We start from the raw sequence: 20,574 nt of genomic DNA on the forward strand, positions 1-20,574 counted from the left end.
TCAGCCCAGCCCCATTCCACCCACACAAAGGGATACCCACCTGAGGGCACCATCATCTGGGTCCTCTAGGTCTTCCCATTCGCTTTCACTATCATGGGAGACTTCAGGAGGCAAAGGCTAAGGCAAAGACTGTGAGAGAGCATCCCAAGAACAGAATTGTGGCAAGAGAATGGTTCCTGAATCTGCTTTCAAACATTCTCTACAGGGTAGCTGGACTTCTGATGTATGGCTGATGGTAAGATACACTGCATCTTTCATGGTAGAAGGGGCTTCAGGTGGATGGCATATGTTACCTTCCTCTTCATCACTGTACAATTCAGGACTAGAAAACAGAAACCCATGCATCTTCCAGCATTGGTCAGAAATTCCCCTCTCCAACTTCCCTTGCCTTTCAGGATGCTCATCATGACACATCACAGGAGAGCCAGCCAGAGTTCAAACAGTTCTTGCTAAAGACTTCTCTGGAACCAGGGGGTGTACAGTGAATAAGGCATGACCCCTGTCCTTGAGAGGCCCTCAAATTAATGGAAAGAAGGAGCAGTCACAATCCAGGTCATTAAGTGCTGTGGTAAAAGCAGTACAAAGCATTATGGGAGCAGAGGAATCTCCTTACCAAGCCCAGGAGACCATGGGGGATTTAACAAAGGGCATGGCATTGAAAGCAAAGCTGTGACCCAGTTCTAGGACTGACTCTTCACATGGGGAGTCAGTTAGACCTAGGGCAAGTTTATTAACTCCTCTGAAACCTTGGTTTTCTCATCTAAAAAATGGGAAGATAAAGAAATTTATAGGATGTTGGGAGGCTTAAATTAAATAATTCTTAGACAGCCATCCATGGCTCCTGGTATAGGGTAAGGTCTCAGGAAGTAGAAGATGCCATTATTACTACTCTGATAATGATTGTTATTTCAAGAGAGGAATTAGATGGAAAGGACTAAAGCAGGAGGCTGGGAGCAGCTCAAGCAGGTGACCTTCAGAGCACTTTTGTGCAAATATCAGGTCCTTTTCAGAGCGATGAAAAAGTGCTCATTTGAAGGCAGCCAGCTAAAATGACATTTACTCACCATGTGACACAAGAGGCAGATGCACGGTGAGGTTCATTGTCTGGCAATGAAGCAGAGACACAACAATGAAAGGAAAGCCTTCCAGAGGTTGCCCAAAGTCGCCAAGCATGCTCTTTGATTAGAAAGAGCAGTCCATGCAGATGGAAAAAGAGCATTTTGCACAGTTTCAAACATGCAGAGAAGGTGCTCAGAAAATATCTGTTGAAAGTCTGGTTAGAGATGATGAGTGGGAAAATGTAAAAGAAATGCACAAAAATTTAGCTTTTTACCAAATACATGAATTTTTGTTTATCGGCCTCCTTTCCCACCCCCAAATCAGTGGGCTGGCTTTGCTCCTTGTCCCCTGACCACCCTTCCCCTTTCCAGTAATGCCTCTTTCCCTTAAAATCAGCTTGGGTACCTCCCAATAGCTACAAGTCCCCAAACACCCATAAAGCCTGTCCTCCTCCACAGTAAAGCAAGACTGTACGTCTCAACCTGTTTTGCTGTCAATGAGACATTATTTCTGAACATGAAAGCTACAGGGTATATGTAAAAGTACAGTTCATGTAAATATACACATATTCTTGTGTATATAAGGAGACCATATGCTACAAGGGCTAAAGAAGAACATTCACTTTAAAAAACCAATATTTCAAAATTATTAAGAACTTCAAGGGAAAATTGGTTTAAAACAAAGTATGAGGTATTATCAAAAGATAGGGTGAATGTTTAAAGCAGAAAACAAATGTTATTACAGTAAAAGACACATTGCCATTAATCCGCCTCAAAATACTCCCCCTCACTTCAAACACACCTATCCTGTCATTCTTGGCACTTTCTGAAGCAGTTCTGCAAGTCCTGTTTTGTGAGTGCCTTTACTTCATCCTCTATCATGACAATATTCCATGTCACACATCGCTCCTGGTGTGGCAATTTCTGTCAAATAAAAACACTACGGTGTGTCCTCATCCACCTTATTCACTGGATCTGGCACTGTGCAGCTTCTGGCTCTTCCCCAAAGTCAAAATGACCATGAAAGGTAAACGTTTGGAATCAATTCAGGACATGGAGGCAGCCACAACAGTGCAACTAAAGTTACTCACGAACAGGACTTGCAGAACTGCTTCAGAAAGTGTGTTCAAAGTGAAGGGGAGTATTTTGAAGAGGATTAATAGCAATGTGTCTTTTACTGTAATAATTTTTTTGTTTGTTTTTTGGGGGGGTTTTTTGTTTGTTTTTTAGGATTTTTATTGAGGAATTGGGGGAATGGGAACAGTGCTGGGGAATTGAGGGAAGGGGAACAGACAAGGTGCTGTCGTTTTGTTCTTCAGTTTAGTTGTGGAGGACGTTGCTTCACTGGCCCAACTTGGCACCATCATTGCGCTCTTCCCAGGCGAGTCACATCAGTTGCCGGCTTCTCGATGGCCGCTCACTGCGGCTGCTGGCCGCTCACGCTGGCTGCTGGCTACANTGCGGCTGCTGGCCGCTCACGCTGGCTGCTGGCTACACACGGTAGCCCATGGCAACCCACTGCCACAGGGGCTACAGCCTACGCCGTCGCCAGTGACTTACAGCAGCCCAGCTCCAGGTTGAGCTGTTGTTCAGCATCTTAGCTGTAGAGGGCAGTGTCACTGGCCCTCATATGTGGATCCGAATCGGGGTCCTCGGCATCCCAAGCCAGTTCTTAACCATCGTGCCACTCGGCCAGCCCTGTAATAATTTTTTTAATTTAAATATTCACCATATTTTTTAACCACACTTCGTACTTGAATGAATTGGGTAGAAAATGTGTTTTCTTATAAATACAGTGAAGGAACACCATGGAAGCTTTGTTAAAGAATAGGAAATCCAGCCCATTGCCCAGGTCCCCCCCAACCCCCACCCCAAGCAGCAGCCCCTCCCTCCCTTCCTCCCTCCCTGCTGAGGAGAAGTAAGTGGCAACAGGTGCCCATCAGCCACTGCAGTGCCTGACGGTCCATAGCTCAACTCCCACCAACATACTCCTCCAACCTTTCTAATAAGCTACTTGCTCTTTAGGTTTGATTTGGGGCTCTAGCTATTGGCCTCACCTGGATAGAGACCCAGGGAGGCCGTCAGCCTGAGGCACAAGACAGACAGAGTGTCTGGAGGGGGATCAGTGGTCCCCAGGGTGAAATCCTGGCTCTCATCCCACCACAAGTCAGGAAGAATGACTCCCTTTCTACCACCTTTCCATGCATGCCATGAGACGGCCCTTGAGATCTGACCTAGAGTTTGAATGTGGGCATGGAGAAAGGTGACCAAGGGAAGAAAAGGCACAAGAAGGCCAGTGAGAGCCCCAAGGCACGGCCTATTTCATGGAAGGGGACAGACTTGGTGATTTGGGGAATTTAATAAGGACAGTGGCATTCCTTTAGAGCAAGACTAGATGCTTTGGCAGGTGGACATGCTAAGTAAAGAGGCAGAGAGAGTCCTTCACCCTAGGCTCAAAGGCAGCTAGGGTCTCCCATCTGGAGCCTGAGAGGACCAGAGTGCTAGGAGCTCTCTGCTGACCTCCAGGTACGTTTAATGACCGCATTCCCTCCCTACTAAGCTGTCTGACAAGGAGCCTTTTACAGACAGGCGATGCCTAGAAGAGAATCTGGAGACTCCATGTGGGCTCCCTGCCCAGCCGCCTCCCCCACACAGCTGGCAGGGCCCCAGAACCAGACCCCTTCCTCATACCCCCCAAATCCTATCGCTCTTCAATAACTGCTTTTAAGGAAAAGAATCCCAGTTCGGCTCTGAATTCAGTGGAATCATCGTGAAGCCTCTGCTTGTTACAGGGTATTTACTGAGTGGAAGACACCTGGCCTTATTTCCCTAGACAGCTGTCCTTCAGAGACATGGGCCACCAAAATCATGTCCACGTTCCAGGAAGACACGCCAAATGAGTAGACAGTGTTCAGGCTTGAAATACTAAGGTGTTGTAATTGCCCTATTTTATTTATTTATTTTTTTTCAGCTGAGCCATCCTGCTACCTGTTGGCAGCTCAGCGGCTGCTCAGCTTGGGCTAGACTCGAACCGCTGTTGCTCAGAGCCCAAACTCTTGAGCGAGCTCTTAACCAACTGAGCCACAGGATAATTGCCCTATTTTATTATGGTTACATTTGTGACGAAACTCAGGGTTTCTGTCTTCATGTGAGGTTCAGCCTTCCCCAGTTCTCCAGCAGCAGGCCCCACCTGATGTCCCCATTAGCCCTGGTTAGTGCAGCTGGGAGCTCAGAGCCACTGCTCCTGCCAGCCCCGAGTTGAGCATTTAAAAGGTGACGTTTGCAGTGTCTCCACGCCATCAAGTGGAAAAGTCCAGTGTACCACTGGATTTGCAGCTCAAATGATGATGATCCTGAGCTGGAGATCAATAGTTAGGAGTCGTCAGAGTGGTGTGCCTGGCTAGATGTGTTTAGGGTGGACATTTTCCCCTGGGAGCCTGTAAGCATGTGGAGAGAACCCTGCTGAAGGCAGTGCCCAGGCCCTGGCCTGCCATCAGCTCTGCTCTGCCATTTTAGACTACTGCTGTCCTGGCCAGGCATCTGCCTCACCAACTCCTCTGAGCCACACTTCAAGTCAAGAGCAGGCTTCACAGGGGTCCCCTGCACCCTCCTATCTGACCAGCAGCCCTCACCTGATAGCCTCATTCATTCCTCGGCCAGCTCTTCTGATGTAACAGCTGGCACTGCAGCTGCAGTTGAGTTAGACATTTGGCTCCTAATCGTTGTCTCTTATTTCAGGAAGAATACATGCCCTCCTTCCCCTGAAGGCACAAAGTAACTTTGGGTCCATTTCAAGGACTTTGGCTTCATTTTGCATTCTTAAATGAATCTGAAGACTTCTATCATCTTTTTTTACAGAAGTAGGGGGAGGTGGGGAGGGAGATAGAGATAGAGAGATAGAGATAGAGAGAATGGAGAAAAGAAACAACCTTAAACATTCTGCAATGACCAACTTTCTACTCAGTGAGTTTAAGCCCTGAATTGAACATGACTGCGAAACTAGAATCCGCCATTTCTTCATTCCTATAAGACCAGCATTTAAAGAAAAGCATTTTGCAGACAGCCCATAATCACAAACCATCAAACTTCATCTGAGGCTCAACTAAAGAAAAAGTAGTTTGCTCCCACACCAGGGTAGGGGGGGTGGGGGACATCACATGTTCCAAAGTGATGTTCAAGCATAATGTGGCTTGATGTGATTTTTACCTGATCCCCTAACTTTGCATAACTCCAGCTAAGTACCATGTTCTCCCTCTGGCAAGTACACTATTCCAATACTTCTCCATGAGCATGCTTTTTTACATCATGCTTTATAAAGATCTACTACTCCAGAATACAGGGTCTCCAGATATACGATGCAGTAAAAGAAGAGAACATGGAAAGGAAAGCAAAATCTCATCTTCTCCACAAACACTGGGATGCTGGGGTACTGGCAGCCATCTGGCTCTAGGAAGTAGCCACCTGGCAGATGGTAAGTTCTGGCAATTTGCTGGGAATTTCAATTGATAGACATGTTCTTTTGCTGGAAATAGCTCAGGAAAGGGAAAGAACACTGACTTGTGTTGGTTCCTGCTGTGCACCAGGATCTGTGATAGCAGTCCGCATGTGTTATTTCTTTTGACCTTCACAGCACCCTGTGGAATTTCTGAGGTCTTCATGTACACATGAGCAGTCTCAAGCTCAAGAAAGTCAAGTCTCCAGGCACGTGAGTAAACGGGAAGCTGAAACAAGGCCATATGATCAAGAAGTCCTTGCTATTTTTCTTCTAAACTGCGGAAAGAGGGTTTGACTCACAAATGCCAGAAACAAAGAGGCAGTTGACTGGGATGGCCACCTCAGAACTGACCTACAGACATCCCAAGGGGGTGGATGGCAAGAGCCACAACCCCACTTTAGAATCCTAATTCTGACCCCACACTGGAGCTGGGGGAACTGTTCAGTGACTATTGGGCATGTGCCATGATTTTCTTCCTGTAGGGGACAGTCACATTGTGTGTAGTTAAGTGCAAGCTAATGTCCTGTTAGAGGAGAAGCTAACATAGTTTGAATCCTTCCTTCAGAGAGAAGAAAGGTTCCTGACTGGGAGAGAGAAAACACAGCAAAAGTAAAGCCAGGAAATGTGGGGAGGCAGATCTTGGAGGCATTACCAAGACCACGGGAGGCAAGCGTAAGGGGGAAGAGGTGGCCATGGGGGGAGCCAGTGTACTCTTGCAAGGAGGGGCATGAAGCCAAATTTAATTTGATTCAGGAAAATAAAATAATGTGATACTTCTTGCAAAAAAAAAGGGGGGGAAGGAGGGAATGGTAGATAGGAGGAAATAGGCGTCAGGACTCATAAGTAGAAAACAGAGAAAGGCAGATTTCCCCTTACTATAAGGAAGCACTTTCTGATCAACAGCTACATGACGATAAAATGGGCCACCTCAAGAGAAAGTAAATTCTGCATCCTTGGAGATATTCAAGCAAAAGCAGGCCCCCTACTCCAGGGATATCACAAAGCAGACTCTAGCATGGGCTATGAGGTTGGATTAGGTCATTTTATAATGAACAACTGTGTTAGTCAATGAATGAAACGGTGACTACCTATGTTAATTAGTAAAAATAGACACTATTATTAATAACTGATAACCATATTAACTAAAGGCACATGGCAAGTCAACTCCAGGCTTACACTTAAAACCTGAGTCACTTTATAACCCAGTTCTCAGGGTCTCTATTCATCACCCCAAACTACCAGGCAGTAATACCTTTAAAAATCCAAGAGTGGCCCCATGACTATAGGGAAGTACAGCTCATTTTATGTGTTCTACAAGATCATACTAATAGTTATCCTTGAATAAATATCTGTATATTATTCTCTTTATCGTTTAACCAAACATATCAATTACTGCCTAGAATACACTTGTGCTTATGCATTTTCAGACAATGAAATGAATACCACTGACGAGTGTGCTCGCCCACTTTGTTCTACTTTGTAGACTAGTTGGCTTTTGCTTGGCTTGCACAGTAGTCTGTAAAAAAATGTGTCTGAATACTTTTAGGGAACATATGTCTGTCTCTAGTTAGTCATAGATCTCACCCTGCCTAATTGCATTATGTGGGCTGCTTCATAATTCATGTCACCTACCTGTGCCTATAGATCTACCCTTGTAGGTCTTCTAAGATGATCAACAAAAAAGAACCATTTAATCTCAGTGGGTGTATATAATGTGAAACACAAACCATTGTTCCTCATTATTTGCCTGCTTTGTGCCTATGCATCTAGCTAGCACACACCTATGGGCAGTATCTTACCCTTCCTCAGTATTCATACCCCTCTCTCTGCTCCTAACAGGTCTTCATGCACCTTGGGTATCTGTAATAAATTCTGTCAAACTGAATCAAATATTGATAGTATGTTTTCCATCAGGACAGGACTGAGAATTGGAAATACTTAGAGGTGGATGGGCACAAAAATGCAGACCTAAGTTAAAAATAGCTATTAAAATGAATGTGTCACTCTGGTTCTGAAAATGTAGATTTTTTTTAAAGCTAGTGTTGATTGCAAAGCATTATATTAGCAATAGAAATGATGACACATACAGGGAACTTCTTTCTTCCACAATGCTTCAAGAAGCCAGGAAGGATGTGGGACAAAGATTTGTGTGCTGTGAAGAAAACCCACGGCCTGCCTTCTGTCATCTCTTAGGGTACTGAAGGGCCACTGTTGAGGTTTGCTTTCCCCAAAGCTCACAAGCTGTGGTTACAAGCAGATCCAGACCTTATGCTTCTCTTATGTCCACCTTTCCTCCAAATGCCTAGAATAGTGCTGGACCCAGTAAGCATCTGAGCACAGTTATTGATTGCTCGATTGTAATTCCTAGCAATGAAATTTACCAAAAAATGTCTGCAAATATGGTGAGTCTTACCTTTCAAGCCTCCTGATATCACAAACCGAATAGCAGTTTTGCCTCACATCCTTTTCCAAAGAGGTAGCCAATGCTGTGACATCCACTTCCTGGTTCAGTCTGCATAAATGAGGATGGGAATCCCCAGGAAACATGAGGGAAGTGGCCCAGGGCCTCTCTATATCTTGGTCCCATTGTACCTCTCTGGTGACCTGTTGGAAGTCCTCTGTGTCTGGAAAGGCACTGTCTCTCCAGCTGTCCTCTTGATCCAGGCTGGGACTCTGCTCTCAGTCAGTGCATGTTGCCCTGGTAAAATTTTGTCTGCTGAGAGCAAAAGAAATGCTAAGGATTAGTAGATTCATGGTGCACACTGAGCAGAATATAAAAATTGCTTCTTTAAAAAAATCATAAGTTTTTTTCATGTGATTGCAGAACAGAGCAGTTATGAGATGGGCTATGGGGTCAGCCTCTCTGTCAGGACCCCAGCTAGCACTAACCTTGGGCAACACACTTAACCATCTCTAAGCTTCTTAGCTTGGGCCATTGGAAGCTGTTCATAAATGTGTTATTTTTTAATTAAAAAATGGTTTGAAAACTTAGAAAATATGAAAACATAACAATGATTCTTTATCCCACTTTCCAATAGGATATAATTTTTTAGTTTCTTTGTCTTCATATGTCCTCATCCAAGATGGCCCATTTTCACAACCTCATTTCCCCTCCCATCCTGATGCTCTTTCCTGGGTCTCCTTCTCACTTCTCCAAACATTACTTGATTCTCCTCAACTACTTACATTCTCATTGGGCCTTTTAGGTTCAGATGTTGATGGCCCACTAATGGTGTGCTAACAGCCCTCAACTTTCTATAGAAAAAAAAAATCTGTACTTCAGTAGAAAACTATGTATTGTCAAGGGTACAACTTCTAGGTTATCTGATTTTGGCTGTATCCATTGCTCTGTGCTATTTCATAACTCTGCATAAATAAAGATATTGTGCTTAAAATCTCTTTTGCTTAGTTTTAATATCTTCCCTCATTGAATAAGTTAGATAAAATTATTAATGTGTTCATTTTTACATCTATGTGAGAGTCATGATTTACATTTTCCTGAAAATTGTCTTTTAGCACTTTCATCCCATGACCTACGTCCCTAATGGAATGCAGCAAAAGCACATGGACGTTTGAGCCAGACAGAGCTGAGCTCCCACCCCTGCCCTCACCTACAGCAGAGAAAACTTGACTCTGCCACCCAGCCTAGTGGTCTCTGCACCTATCTGATTGCCCATACCCCACAATGGGAGGGACCCCCAAATATGTACTTTTATTTAATTAGAAACACTTATGACTCTACTGATATATAATGTACACTGTAAAGAGTATACCAAAAATCAAAATTTGAAATAGATAAGATAAAAAAATAGGAAAAGCAGTTATGTTTTCTCTCATTCTCCTTGGGAGACCCCCAAAATCTCATTTTAAACCACTCCTTTCCTTTCAGCTCATCATCCCCATACTCGCTCTCCAGCAATCCTTCATCCTCTTCAAGGCTTCCAGGGGATGGACCTTCTGCTATTTCACCATCACTTTCCCTCCCAGCCACCAATGTCCTCACTTTCCTTTTCCTCTGTTTAGATTACATAATCTGCCCCATATACACTCCCTTAAAACAGAAAACCCTGAGCTCCTACCCTCTTGTCACTTTCTGCCTCTATCCTATGTTACTCACAGGTGCTGCATTTTAATTCCAAGTCTTGATATGATTTCAATCGTCTTAAATTTATTGAGACTTGTTTTGTGTCCTAACATGTGGTCTATCTTGGAAAATGTTCCATGTGCACTTGAGAAGACTGTATATTCTGTTGCTTTAGGGTGAAATGCTCTAAAAATATCAATCAAATCCAGCTGTTCAAAAGTGTCATTTAAGGCTACTGTTTCCATGTTGATTTTCTGTCTGGAGGATCTGTCTATTGGTGACAACGGAGTGCTGAAGTCCCCAACTACAATAGTATTGCTGTTGATCTCTGCCTTTATGTCTGTCAAAATAATTCCAAGTCTTAATGACACTATGTAGATGTGGACTTCGCGCCTGCTTCTGAGACACTGATAACGCCAGATGTATTAGTGCAGAGGTCAAATGGACACTCAAGACTTCCAGATAACCTTTCTCTACTTCCTTCATAAATTCAGCTTCCTGCTCTCTACTCTCTACATAATTTCTCATCTTCTCTCTCATCAAGTCTTCACAACCACCCCCACCTTGCTTCTTACTTCATGGTGAGAATGAACATATTCAGATAAGAATCCTTCATCCCCTGTAGTAAACTCTACTGACCAGCCTGTATTCCTACTCCAGCATCCCCCTCCACCTAGTAGCCACCCCATTTCTCTGCTCTTCAAACCAGGCTTTTGTCTGCATCATTCAGTCCCCAGCTGAAATTGCTTTAATCAGGGTCTCTAAAGACCTACCCTTTCTAAAGTCAAAGAATAATTCTCTGTCTTTCTCTCACCCTGCCTTTCAGCAACATTCAACATAACCGGGCCCTCATCTTTCTCTTTGAGAACATCCTTTACTCATTTACTCTACTTAAACATGAAGTTTACTCTAAACTCTGTCCTTACCTGGTTTTCCTACCAGGTCCCAGGCCACATCGTCTCAGTCCCATTTGCTGTCTCATTTCTATGGACCAGATTTCTCAGAGTTGGGGTGTCCCATGGCTTACCTCTCAGCCCTCCTCTTTACTTTTTCTGTACCTTTTCCCAAGGTGGTATCCATTTCATGGCTTTAAATGGTGTTATTTGCTGACAACTCCTAAATCCTCTTTTTCCAGCACTGACCTCCTGCCACTTCTCCACAAATAATTGCCTACTAGACATCTCCATTGGCTGTCAAGAACTATTGCTTCTTCTCCATGTACTGTAAACTGCTCCTTCTAAGCAACCCCTATCTTGGTAACTGATACCATCATTCATCCAGTTGCACAGGCCAAACTTTGTGTTCTTTCTTCATACCCATATCCAAAAGTAATCCTAGGGGGCCTACCTCCCATATATATCCCAAATCTGACTACTTCTTACTAACTGTTCAGCTACAACCTGGGTCCAAGCCACAATAATATCTTACCTGAATTGCCGCTGGCTTACCTGCTCTAGTCCATCTCCACCAGCAATTTGACTGATTGTTCTAAAGTGTAGGCCAGATAAGTGTATGTTCCTGCTTGACCCTTCACCCTCCCACCACCGCCCCCTCCAGTGGCTTCCTGTTGCAGCCAGGATTGAATTAGCACATTACCAAGACCTACAAGGTCCTATATAATGTGACCCCAACTGCCTCTACAACTTCTTCCCCTTCCACTCTTCCCTTCAGTCACTACAGTCCAAGCACCAACTGTTTATATTTTTGTCCATCAAGCATTCAGGTCATTCCTGTCTCAGAGTCTTTGTATTTGCTACTCCTTCTACCTGGAATGACCCTACTCCAGATGTTCGTACAGCTGACTCTTTTTCATGAGTACTTTATTCTAGTTATGAACTAAATGTTCCCTTCCTTGGTCTTCAATCTGACTTCTAGAGCCACACATATGAATGAAAATTCCTTTCCACTTGGCCCCAGGTAGGAGAATAAAGAAAATATGCCAACCATACCTTACCCCAAGCCCTCCCACTAAGCTCTCCTGGGCTTTCCTGGGTGGAACTATTCTCCAGGACAGAAGGAGAACTTTTCCCCTAACATTTCCTAGATTTCAACAAAAATACATGGCAGAAAGCCCCTCGACCTGATCTTTGTGTGTGCACGAATTTGACCCTTTCTCAACCCATTCAGTTGCTTAATGCAATTGCTGTCATCTAAGCTTTTTTCCAAACTGGAAACTTTCTGATTTCCTTTCAATAGCTCTTTTCTCACCAAAGTTGGTGTCAAATGACCTCTTGGAGTCCAAGAATCAAGACTATCTGGGTCACCAAACCCCCTGTGCTCTCTCTAGTACCTATCACCCTCAGTGAGAATAAATGATCATTTTTAGCCATGTCTTATAGATGAAGAATCATGAAGCCTAGAGAAGTTAGGCAATTGCCCAAGGCCCATGCAACAAGCAAGTGGCTGAGTAGGAGTGTGTGATTCTGAGGTGCCCACACAGATCCCCCTTCAGGACTGAGGCCCTCATCCCCCAGCTTCTGGGAGTGCCAGCTGCTGAGGGCTCTCAGCTAGCCCTTCTCCAAGAACTGGGTTTAGCTCAAGGGAGCTCCCTCGGCCAAATTTAGGCCCCCTCCCTTGGGGCAGCCCATGTCCCAAGGCTGGTTGATGCTGGGTGCTAAGGCACAGGCCCTCTTCTTCCACTTAAGGACAGCTCGGAAAGGACATCCCAGCTTCAGAATTCCCTGTGGGTCAGCCGAGGCCCCCGTTGCAGCTGCACCACATTTCTTCTGCTTCTACCTAGTCCTGCTTCCCTCACCCTTCCAGGGGTGTTCCCAAGAGCCTACCCCATAAACCTTCTGCATTCGAATCTCTGCTGCAGAGCCTGTGTCCTGGGACCCAACAGGTGGCATTGTGATGGTTAATTTTAAATGCTAACATGGCTAAGCCACAGGACCCCAATATTGGCCAAACACTAGTCTAGATGTTTCTATGAAGGTATTACTTAGGTGAGGTTAATGTTTAAATCAGCAGACTTTGAGTAAAGTAGATTACTCTCCTTAATGTGAGTGGGCTTCATCCAATCAACTGAAGGTTTTAAGAGAAAAAGACTGAGATCTCCAAGAAAGAATGAATACTGCGTCCAGACTGCTTTAGGACACATGCTGTAACGTCAACTCCTCCCTGAGTTTCAAGCCTGTCAGCCTGCCCTGCAGAATTAGACTGGCCAGCCCCCACAATCACATGAGCCATTCCTTAAAATTTCTCTTCTCTCCCTCTTCCTCTCTCTCTCTTACACACACTTGCTACTGGCACACAAATACATACACACATATACATCTTTTTGGTTTTATCTCTCTGGAGAATCTAATACAGGCATCAGGTAAAAACTCTGAATTTTTCTGATTCCCATACCTCTTTTCTTTGCACTAGACCAGGGGTTGGCAAACTTCTGAAACGGAAGAGTCAATCCTCTATCTCACAACAATTTAAAAATTATTCAACAGCCATAAAACAAATTAAATCACTATTATGTGAATAATATCCTTTAAAAATTTTATAAATGAAATTGTGATAGTTTTATTTTCCTTTTCAATTGTACTTCAGAACCACATGTATGTACCCAAAGAGCCTCATGTGGCTGGTGAGCCGCAGTTTGCTGACCCCTGCACTAGACTATATGTGCCTAATTCATGCTTTAGGAGGGTGCATATACATCCTGCTCTCCATTTCATTCCTCAGAATGAAATTCTTACCTTTCCTTACTTTGATTTTGTATCTTCTCCCTTTGCTCTCCTTTCCTCTCTCTGATGCTTGGGCTGCCAGAGAACCTGGCCATAGAGCTCTCATGGCCAAGATCTAAACATGTAATCATCTGTGGGAAGATGCAACTGCCAAGAGGGGCAGAAGGAGGGAGGGATAGGAAAAGACAGAGATAAGACCTCATGATCTTGTTACTGACTAATTGAGGCTAGGGGATCAGCTATTTTCCTGCCCCAGGGAGAGAAGGTGGCATTGAACCCTACCTAAAGTGAAGCTAGGCCTCTCAGGACCTACCAGACAAGAAAAGGAATGCCTGAACATGAGGTATATGGAGAGAACAAGGGCACCATGTCTTACATACCACCCCTGGTCCATCTCAGGCAGCACACCTGGAAGGGGTCGACACAGCAGGAGCGTGACTTCCTGTGAGGGCCCTCACAGTAAATGGAGCACCTCCTACAAGAAACCAAATTCCACAGTTAGATGTGGGCTGGCATGACTGTGAGGTCCTCTCTTCTGTGCTCCCCACTATCTCCCTGTTGCTGGCTCTTCCACCCCCATCTGGAGAACTTTGGAGAGCACCACTGTGGGTCTGACTCCCCAAAGTATGAGGAGTCAAGAGCACTACCTTCAGCTCCAACAAAGGTGATGCCCTGATGCTGGGCTAGAAATGGTCAGGGTCTGCCCAGGGCCTTCCTGCCAATACTGATGCCTTTTCTTCAAACAGACAGTAACTCAAACAAATGGTTGTTCTCATCTCAAACTCCTGTCCCTCCTAACCGCTCATCTCAGGACCACCAGTCATGTAGGCACCACCACCCCAATCTAAGTAGCCTGACCCTCGGCCCTGAGCTTCCTGCCATGGCTCAGCTCAGGCCCTTGAAACCTCTTACCTATGATATTGCCATGGTTCTCAGAGAATGGTTCTTGGATCTGAAGCTAAATGGATGAAGGCACACCACCCAAACATACACTGTTCTGTGGATTGTCTTCCCCTCCTCACCTCACCTCATGCCAGAGCCTATCTCTTCCTTTGTCCAGCTTGTGCTGTGCTCTGGAAGTGGGCCTGTGCAGTCTGCAGTGAAGCTTCCTGTTGGGATCAGCCAATGGCAGCATAGGCAGGGATCAGAGATGGAGAGGAGAGGGAGGTCGGTGCCTTTGGGGTTGCCACAGAATGACTACACTCCTCAGCTAATGGCACAGCTCCTGTCAGTGAGTGCACAGAACCCAGCTGTCTCAGCTCCTGGGTTTGGGTAATTGTTCCTTCCAATATCCCTTTGGACTTGGGGGTGGGGGTGTGGATAAATAACTGCATCCCCTGTTCCCAGTCCCAGGGGCTCCATGCTATCCCTTGTCCATGCTTTTACTAAACTCTCCTCAAATGACTTAACTATCAGCCAGGACCCTGACTGATATGTATAATATTTTATGGAGCTTTTGTTTTATAAACATTGAAAAGTGTCTACTTTTCACTATTTTTATTACATTTTTATGATACACAAAACAACCAATGTAATGCTAAGCATCAAAAGCTGTAAATTTAGTAGAAAATGGGGAAGAAGGGCAGAAAGGAATCCACTGCAGTCCCTTCAGCCCTTACACCCACCTCCCAGAATATGTGTTAGGAGACCTTTAGCAAGCATAGAAGACAGGGTTTTATCTTCAGTTTCATTATGAACCTAATTAGAAGCAAGTCTTCCTCAGATATTTAAGAAGTAAGATGAGACAGAATGTCTAAGATGGCAGATTGGGTGAATGCTATGCATGCTGCCTCCCAGATCACTTTAAAATTACAACTAAATTATAAAATAATCAACCTCAAGAATCATCTAAAGCCTAGCTCGACAGAACCATATAACTAAGGATATAAAGAAGAGGCCACATTGAGACTGATAGGAAGGGAAGAGATACAAAACAGGATGACCCCAAATCCCCAGTTAGTGGTTGAACACTGGGAGAAACATCTCAGTGGTGGGGGTTCCACCTGAATAGGGAGGGGTCCCAGTCCCACTCTGGGATCCCCAGCCCAGGGATCCTGTGCCGGGAAGAGGAGTCCCCACAACATCTGGCAGTGAAAATCAGGAGGACTCTGTCCATCCATCCTGGTGAGATGGAAGGTGGCTGGAAGCTCAGACATCCTATTAGAGGGCCTGCACACAGATTCGCTTGCTTGTAAAGACTCACCTGGGCTCCAGTGCAGGGGCATATGGGGAAAGACTGAGTTGTGTGGCTTCAGAGTGAGGGCTAGAGGGACAGCCGCCACTGTCATTGTGTGGCGCCTGCCTCACATGTAGCCTATCTTTTCTCTGTTGAACACTACCCCAAAGGGCCAAATCAGAGACTGCATTGGTCTAGTAAAATCTGTGCATGCATGCCACCTTAGTGATGCCCTGGGTCCCGACCCTGCACTGCTAGTACTACATTGCTGGGAGTACTCTTGGCTCCTGGGCAGCCAGCTCTGCCTCACAAGTTGTGGAAGCCTTCCACAGCAGCAGAAGGCCTGACGCAGTCTGGGGAACTTTTGGTGGTGGGCGGTCAGCCAAAAGTTGCACTGCAACCCCTCTTGGGTGACTCTCAGGAATCTGCGGATGCAAGGCAAGTGGTGGCTATCTACAGTGTTCTCAGGGCACTTTGTGAAGTGGTCACAGGCCAGGCACAACAGCTGAATCAACATTAACTTTGTAAAAACCTCATGACTCTCTGGGACATAATCCTGCCCAGCCAAGGCTGCATTGGTGGGGATTCTCAACACCGAGTCAACCAGTCAGATGCAAGCACCTAATGTGGCTCTTTCAGCAGCTGAGCCTTATGGGCAGCTAGCAGGTGGCAATAGGCCTAGGGGGGCTCTAGACCTTTTGCTAAGCTTCCCCAGGCCCAATACTGGTGGCAGCCAGTCTCATTTCACAATGAGGCCATCCCTACATTCCTCCAGGCCGAGCACAGGCAGAAACCAACAACATATAGCTTTGTAGCACCTACCAGATAGCCCTGGGCCAGTCACAAACAAGGCTGAAATCAACCTGTACAGGAGCCCCTCCAAAGAAACGCCAGAAACAACACACCCAGAGGCTGGCTTCAGACCACACCAAAGCACTACCCGATTATCCCCACAAGCAGCATGCCCAAAGAGTGGTCCCAACAGGCACAAGAGCCTGCTGGGGCACATCTGCCTCCAAGAGGTAAGCCCCCACACAGCAACTCATACACTGTGGGCATAGCCAATCCTCACAGCCAGTCAGCCTGAAAACTAATCCCACCCACTGATGTGCCAAAAGCAATCAAGGATCAACTCAACAAAAGAATACACACAACACACACAAAGGACACTCCTGAAACAAGTGATCAGGGAGACTGCACCACTGGACCACACAGGACACATACTACATAAAGCCACCAGGCAAAGACTGAGAGACATAGGAGATCTACTTAATACATAAAAGCAAACACAGAGAGGCAGCCAGAATGACGAAACAAAGAAACATATCCCAAATAAAAGAACAGGAGAAACCTCCAGAAAAAGAACTAAATGAAATGGATGCAACCAACCTACCAGAGACAGAGTTTAAAACATTGGTTATAAGAATGCTTAAGGAACTTAGTGAGAACTTCAACAAAGAGATAGTGAGCATGAAGAAAGGACATAGAAACCATAAAAAAGAACCAATCAGAAATAAAGAACACAATAACTGAAATGAAGAATACACTAGAAGGAATCAACAGCAATTTAGATGAAGCAGAGGATCAAATCAGCAATTTAGAAGACAAGGTAGCAGAAAACACCTAATTGGACCAAATAACAAAAAGAAAAAAGGATAAAAACAAACAAAAATAGCTTAAGGGAACTTTGGAATAACATCAAGTGTAACAACATTTTCATAATATGAGTACCAGAAGGAGAAGAGAGGGAGTAAGGGATCAAGAACTTATTTGAAGATATAATAATAACTGAAAACTTCCCTAACCTGGTCAAGGAATAGACATACAAACACAGGAAGTATAGGGAGTCCCAAATAAGACAAACCCAAATAGGCCCATACCAAGTTACATTATAATTAAAATGACAAAGGTTAAAGACAAAGAGAGAATCCTAAAAGCGGCAAGAGAAAGAGAACTAACTTACAAGGGAACTCCCATAAGACTATGAGCTGATTTCTCAACAGAAACTTTGCAGGCCAGAAGCGAGTGGCAGGAAATATTCAAAATGATGAAAAACAAGTGCCTATGACCAAGACTACTCTACCCAGGAAGGTTATCATTTAGAATTGAAGGAGAGATAAAGAGCTTCCCAGACAAGAAAAACTTAAAGGAATTCATTATCACCAAGCCAGTGAAATGTTAAAAGACTACTATTACAAGAAATGTTAAAAGGACTACTTTAAGAAGAAGAAGGGGGAAAATAACAAACAAAAAGATAAAAAATATAAATAATAAAATGGCAATAACTATGTACCTATCAATAATCACTTTAAATGTAAATGAATTAAATGCTCCAGTCAAAACACATAGGGTAGCTGAATGGATAAGAAAACAAGAACCACATATATACTGTCTACAAGAGACCCACCAGATTGAAAGACACACATAGACTGAAAGTAAAGGGATGGAAAAGATATTTCATGGAAATAGAAACAAGGAAAAAGTTGAAGTAGCAATACTTATATCAGACAAAATAGACTTTAAAACAAAGACTATAATAAGAGACAAAGAAAGACATTGCATAATGATAAAGGGATCAATCCAACAAAAAAATGTAACCCTAGTAAACATCTATGCACCCAACATGAGAGTACTAAATATGTAAAACAAATATTGACTGACATAAAGACAGAGATCAACAGTAACACATTCATAGTAAGCAAATTTAACACGCCACTGACACCAATGGACAGCACTTCCAGACAGAAAATCAATAAGGAAACAGGCCTTAAACGACCCAATAGACCAGATGAATTTAATGAATGTTATTAGAGTATTTCACCCCAAAGCAGCAGAATATACAATCTTTTGAAGTGCACATGGAAAATTTTCCAAGATAGGTCACATGATAGGCAACCAAACAAGTCTCAATGAATTTAAAAAGATTGAAACCATATCAAGCATCTTCTCTGACCACAATGGTATGAAACTGGAAATCAATAACAAGTAAAAAACCGAAAAACACACAAACACATGGAGGTTAAATGACCTGCTACTAACTAATGAATGGATCCAACAATGAGATCAATGAACAATTCAAAAGATACCTTGAGACAAATGTAAATGAAAACACAATGACCCAAATCTATCAGACACAGCAAAAACAGTCCTAAGAGGGAAATTCATAGCAATGCAGGTCTACCTCAAGAAACAAGAAATATCTCAAATAAACAGTTTAACTTTACACCTAAGGTAACTGGAAAAAGAACAGCAAACAAAGCCCAAAGTGAGTACAAGGAAAGAAATAATAAAGATCAGAGTGGAAATAACTGAAATAGATGATCAAAAACATGATACAAATGATCAATGAAACCAAGGCCTGTTTTTTTCAAAAGATAAACAAAATTGGCCAACCTTTAACCAGACTCATCAAAAAAAAAGAGAGGACCCAAAGGAATAAAATCAAAAATGAAACCAAAGTGGAAACGAACACCACAGAAATACGAAACATTTTAAGGAAATACTCTGAGCAACTATGCACAACAAATTGGACTATATGGAAGAAATGGATGCATTCCTAGAAGCATACAATCTTCTAAAGCTGAATCAAAAAGAAACAGAAGGGTCAGCAGAGTGGCTCAGTTGGTTAAGAGTTAGCTTAAGAGTGAAATCTCTGAGCAACAGGGCTGCCTGCTCCATTCCCACATGAGCCAGTGATGCTGTGCCTGAGCTGAGCTGCTTCTGAGTTGCCAACAGGTGGCAGGATGTCTCAGCTGATGAGAGCATGTGTTCCTAACAACGAGACTGCCTGTTCGATGGTGGGCTATGCCCGCCCGTAACTAAGACTGAACTCAGCACCTTGAGCTGAGCTGCCACCTGGATGGCTCAGTGGATAGAGCATGAGCTCTTAAAAACAAGGTTCCTGGTGCGACTCCTGCATGGGATGGTAGCTACGCCCACCCACAAATAAGATTGTAACACAGCACCTTGAGCTTAGAGGCCACGAGCTGCTGACGGGCAGTCAGATGGCAACTGGCATCCTCCACAACTAAGACTGAAGAACAATAACTTGGCTGGTCCCCCGCCCCAATTCCCGAACACTGTTCTCCTCTTCCAATTCCCCAATATAAAAAAGTTTTTTTGAAAAACAAAAAGAAGAAACAGAAAATCTGAACCAACCAATTACTAGTAATGAAATAGAATCAGTAGTCAACAAGCTCCCCTCAAAAAAGTCATGGACTGAAGACTTCCGGTACGATGGCGGAATAGACAGACGCTAGGCCGAATACCTCCCAGGATCACACCAAAATTACAAATAATTTATAAGATACTCAACCTCGGAAATTCGCTGGACCCTAGATGAACAGAACCTCTAAACGAAGGACTTAAAAAGGAGGCCACGTCAAGTCCAGTAGGAGGGGTGTAGACGAGAGAGGGCAACCCCATGAGGGACACCTCAGCGGAGGGGAGGCTTCTCCGGTTGGGGGAGAGACCCTCCAGGCCCACACCGCACTCACCACCCCAGAGTTATGTTGCCGGGAAGAGGAGTTCTATGATAGCTGGAAGTAGAAAATAGTGAGGACTCTGTTTGCTCGGCTCGGTGACTGGAGGCAGCTAGAGAACCAGTGGAGCCGGGAAACCGACTCACTTGCTGGTGAGCACTCACCCGGTTATGGTAGAGGGAGTAGCTTTGTGAGTGGGGCAGAGGAGCCTCTGGGAAGGACTGAGCTGAGTGCCTTTGGTGCAGGAGCTGGAGGTTTTGGGGACCATTGTTCCCCTGGTGTGGAGCTTACATACGAGTAGTGCACAGGAGGCCGCCATTTTTTCAGGACTGAGCCCTCCCACAGAGGCTCAGGTCTGGGACTGCGTTGGTCTGCTGGAATTGGCGCAGAAGTGTGTGTGTGCGTAGACCAGCTGGATTTAATTCATATTTTTAGAGCATTTCACCCCAAAGCAATAGAATACACATTCTTCTCAAGTGCACATGGAACATTTTCCAAGATAGACCACACGTTAGGACACAAAACCAGTCTCAATAAATTTAAGAAGATTGAAATCATATCAAGCATCTTCTCTGACCACAATGCTACAAAACTAATAAT

At 44.4% G+C, this 20,574-nt stretch overlaps 1 pseudogene; it reads right to left on the bottom strand.

Annotated features, from left to right (window-relative positions):
* Window positions 1-1,251: 1,251 nt before the first annotated feature.
* The window catches only part of LOC109392206 (putative protein FRMPD2-like), a 30,424-nt pseudogene continuing 11,101 nt past the window's right edge, over window positions 1,252-20,574 (bottom strand).

The sequence above is a fragment of the Hipposideros armiger genome, unplaced genomic scaffold (genome assembly GCF_001890085.2).
Source record: "Hipposideros armiger isolate ML-2016 unplaced genomic scaffold, ASM189008v1 scaffold_319, whole genome shotgun sequence".
Classification (NCBI taxonomy): Eukaryota; Metazoa; Chordata; class Mammalia; order Chiroptera; family Hipposideridae; genus Hipposideros; species Hipposideros armiger.